At 40.9% G+C, this 4,758-nt stretch overlaps 1 protein-coding gene across 1 annotated transcript in view; it reads left to right on the plus strand.

Moving 5' to 3' along the window:
• The first annotated feature begins 469 nt into the window (after positions 1-469).
• The window catches only part of ARHGDIB (Rho GDP dissociation inhibitor beta), a 17,033-nt gene continuing 12,744 nt past the window's right edge, over positions 470-4,758 (plus strand). Inside the window, exon 1 of the mRNA XM_011375969.2 lies at positions 470-714. The gene's annotated coding sequence lies outside the window, so the exon portion shown is untranslated. The remainder of the gene's footprint in view (positions 715-4,758) is intronic.

Genomic DNA, 4,758 nt, shown 5'->3' on the forward strand with positions numbered 1-4,758 from the left:
TTTTGTAATCTGCATTGCCAGATCTAATCAAAAGCAGGACTTTGGCTTTTTTAACTTAAAAGAAAAATTAATGAAAACTACAACAAATAACATTTGGTTGTTTGTGCTATAATACAAAGCTACATCTTGAAATTATGACCAAAAAAAACCCTCAAAAATCTGTTTGAGGACAAATTTTAAAATTTAAGGCCAAATATATGCAGTTAACATTTATAATTTCTTAGCACCCTACTTTCACTGCCAGCCAACTTTCAACATATCTAGCTGATAAAGAAGCTGGCAGAGACCACATAAGAACAGAAGTTAGTGATACAAAGTCAAGCCTGCGGAAATTTGTTGTTACTGGTTTTAGAATAGCTGCCTCAGTAAGCTTATGCACTGAAATGACTTGATTTTTAGACATATCTGCACAATTATTCATAGCACTCATGGCTATAGGCTCTACGCCCTTGCATGAACATTCATCCATATCCATGTTCACATGAGTAGTCGTGCTTCCACATGTGCCATTAATTGACAGATATGCTGCCCAGAGTTAGCTGATCAAGAGATACGCAGTGCAGAACAGGATTTGAGACAGCTCAGGGTTTCCTCTTCTAGTAGGTTTAATTTTTTTTTTTTTCTTGCTAACTTCCTTCCTGTTCTAACTGCCAGTACTCAGAAGTCAGAGTTGAGAGACAGAGGCACCCCGGACAGAGACGTGAACAACTGAATGTAAGTTGAAATACTGCAGGGTAGGTGGGTGGGTGGGGTGCTGCAGGTGGGCACAGAGAAGTGTAGGAAATCTCTAAACTAGGCTATAGCTCTCAATAGCATATTCTTTTAGAGGGGCAGTTTCTCTTTAAAACAAACTTTATGATAAGAAAGTACTAAAGAGGCTGCTGGAACAGTTCTGCATAGAAGGGGAAGTCAGCCCGGGGAATGGTAGCAATGACTCAGGGGAGTCAGCTCAGTGAGGGAGAGGAGGGCGTGTGCTGCAGCCCAGGAGATAAAATCTTGAATGTCCTGGAGAAGAGCTATGAGCATAGCCACTGGGAATGTCTGCAGGGGTTTCCTACAAGGTAGGAGCAGGCATCTGGCCAAGCCCAGAAGCAAAAGGACCCTAGATCCAAACTGATATGGAATGTGTTGGTGGATGGAGGGTTGGTGCTGGGGTGGAGATGTGCGGTTTCCTGTTTTTAAGTAGATTTACAGAGAGACTGGTTTAAAAGGGGAAAAAAGGTTCAAAGCTGTCAAACATTAAACTGTTTTCTACTAAAGAATTTTTCTGGTGATATAAGAGAAATGCATAACAAAAGCCTCTCTTAAGTACAATGGGATTTAACTATTAAGGGAGAAGTATGGTAGAATATATTGTTATTTACTCGGACATGGATAGAATTTCTACCACTAACAAAGAATGTGTATTAAATTCCTGCAGCAAGATGGGCAGAAAGATAATTGCTTTATTGCCAAAGAATCAGTCTTTACATCTGAAAGAACTAAAAGCAAACACGGAAGACTCTAAATAATTTTTTAATAGAAAAATCCAAGTGGGACCAGCTAGCACACCTGGTCAATGGGCCTTGAAAATGTCGAGGTCTGAGTTTGGCCTCCATTAGAAGTGTTTTAGGCATGACCTGAAATACTTTCCTCCTTTTTCAAGGGTGTCCCAATCAGCATGTTTTATAAACATAGTGTGTAATTAAACCCTAGACCTAGGGTAACTTGCAGTGAGGATCTAATAAACCCTAAGCTGTCTTTCTGTTCAGGATAGGGGAAGACAAACTGTCCTCACATAGTGTTCCTATATTCACCTCTTCACACAGAAGCCAAGAACTACTGAAATCAGGGTTAGCATGTTGATTCTCACTGCAGGAATTATCAAGAAAGGGAAACTGAGAGGTTCGTGTTGGCCCCGGGGGGTTCGTGCACAGTCAGGTACCGTTCATCATTGCCATCATTTTGTTTTGTTCAATTTACAAGAAAATATCCCTTCCAAATCCAGATAGGACACAATTAGTAACAAGATCATCTTACCCTTTTGTGAGCTGTATGGACTTCTAAGAGAACAGTTCATTTTCCATCTACGTTACATAGATCTAGCACATGTTACAGCCAAAAAAGAAAAAAGAAAAAAAAACTGGCTGGCATCTTCCAGGCACTGGAATTTGGTTCTTCTTTGTCTGGGAGAGTGTGAGTTTGTCCCTAGGGAAGTTTGCTCCAAGCAACATCAAGGTTGTGTTTTTAGTGGAAACTCAGCACAACAAAGTCAATGTGATGAAAAAAAAGGATGGCCTGGGCCAATTCTTGGGAGCACAATACATTACAAACTTTAGCTAGCAGGAAAAGAGAAGCTCTCAGGAAAAATTAAGCAGACAGAGAATGAGAGCCAGCATATGTGGGGTGCCTTCTATGTGTCAGGCCTGGTGTTAAAAACTTCTGAACGCTGAGAGGACACAGAAGACAATAAGCCTCAGAAGTGTTAAGTGATTTGACTGGGGCCGGCGGGGAGGCGGGGCCAAGAGCTACAAGGCCTCAGAAGGACATTTTAGGAAATGCTCCATGGGAGACATTTTCTTTAATTTCACGTTCTGAGCATTCTTGCTCCCGAGTCAGTGTTAGTTATCACTACCCAGGATCCCGGATTAGGGTGAACTTATCTATTCAATTAGCCCTTATTCAGTCACTCTGGGCTGTGTTACACTCTGGTTTCCACAGCTAGAGCTAGTAAAAATTCCCCTGGATTTTCTTGAAGGGATTGATATTCTAAGTACAGTGATCATAAAGTTTCTTTACTTCTCTCTAATATTCCATGCTTCATTTAAAACTATGAATGGGCTGAGCTACTGCAGTATAATCTTTTTGCCTAATAATGGCTTCTTTAATGCAGTTTTCTTTAAGGATTATTTAAAATAAATATTTGCGAAAATTCTTAGCACAGAGACTAAGTCACAGGGTATACACTCAGAAAAGTTTGAAGAGGTGAGTTCTCCCTTCTTTTGCACATGAATCTGGGGCAGAAGAGTATATACTACTATGAATGCACAGACAAGAAATAATGTATCATTTCTCTCACTGAAGGAAATGTTAAAGATTTTTGCTTCTAGTAATTTGTACCTTCCTCAGATTTGATTATAATATTTATTGTATCTAACAAGACACTGTCCTCTCGGGCACTGGGCTGGTTATTCTCAACCAGCTTTGCAGTTTCGAAGTTCTTTGTGGGGTCTAGGGGGGTAGAGAGCAGCCCTGAGGATCCCAGGAAGCACCAATCCCTCTATGGAAACCTGAGACGCCAGAGAGGACCCCAGAACCCAGACAGCTTCTGGTGTCCCAAGTGATAAACTTGGATTCCTCAAACAAGCCAAATTACCAGGCAGGCGGCAAAGCCGACTAGCTCTGAAATGTCAACAGTCATTCAGAGACAGCTCAATTCTCCATGACCTGCTCTAGAGCTTCAGGCCCAGATAAGGGAAAGGTAGGACAGAGTCTGGTCAGCGGGGCGTGGGGCCGACAGGGTGCTGGGGAATGCTGATGCTACTTACATAGGTACTTCTCTGCTGGAAATCCCCTGCTTCTGGTACTTCCACATTTTTTTTTTTTCTCCCTCCCTCATCTCTACCACATTTATATTCATGGTCTGTGCTTCTAGATGCATGATCTGGCAACTCTAGGACATGAGTGAGGTCTCCACAGTATCTTGCTCCAGAGAAAAATTCTCTCCATTAGCTATGCCTGTGTCTTCTATTTTTTTCTCACTCACAGAGTGACCTCTGGCTTCCACTATAAAAGGGAGCAATAAATAGAATCTAAAATTAAATTGTTTATGTGGAAGTTTTTTAAAGAAATATAATAGTGACAGTCCTTGCGATTCCCAGAACGTCTTGTCTCTTCTCTACTCTTCAAAGAAATAAAATCTATTTTTAAGAAGGAAGGCGTGGACAGTATCAACACTGCAGATCCTAGAGAAAGCATTTGATGCCTGCGCAGTTAACTCACTTCTCTGAAACTGTGCAACAAAATAGATAGCATCACAAGGAAGAGAGGAGAGAAAGGGACGGGTAGTTATAGAACATCTCCTATTGGCCAATACAGTCTTAGGACTTCTCATGTTTTCTCCAACTCTTCAACCCCATAAAGATCATTCTCACTTTATTGGTGGAAAAACTTGGGCTCGGTGAAATCAATCACTTGCTTAAGTCCTATGATAAGTCAAGTGCAAAATCACATTTTAAATATCTCGTCCATTGGACTCGAAGTCCATGTTCTAGTGGACATGAAGGTCACCTTTTTCTAGGTTCACCAGGTGATGCGTTTCATCTAAACTCGAGAGTTTCACCTCTTCTTGTCTTCAACTTACTTAGATCCGCATTAATGAACCAGATGAGTGTGCTCTATCCTGAGATTGGTGTAAATTCTTAAACAGATTTCACTTGCAGTGCCTTAGAAATTTAAAAATTGAAAAATCCACTGAATTTGCAAGTGAAAACGTCAATTTGTGCTGTCATGCTCATGCAGTGAATAACCATCTTAATTTAATTTGGCATTTTAATTGAGCCAGAGAAGCTTAAGGCTCCACCTCAGCACATCTAACCCTTGACATTGTTTCACTGAAGAGCAGACATGGGAGTGTGAGGGTTCCACCATGAAAATTTATCTGTGTAGGCATCTGGGATGCAGAAAATAGAGATAACTGGAGTAGTCAGCACATGAAAAAAAAAGCCCTATGTGCTTTGGGGGCTTTGTGCCTGACAGAATCAATATTAACCTCATTAA

Source organism: Pteropus vampyrus, unplaced genomic scaffold (genome assembly GCF_000151845.1).
Source record: "Pteropus vampyrus isolate Shadow unplaced genomic scaffold, Pvam_2.0 Scaffold283, whole genome shotgun sequence".
In the NCBI taxonomy this organism is placed as follows: domain Eukaryota; kingdom Metazoa; phylum Chordata; class Mammalia; order Chiroptera; family Pteropodidae; genus Pteropus; species Pteropus vampyrus.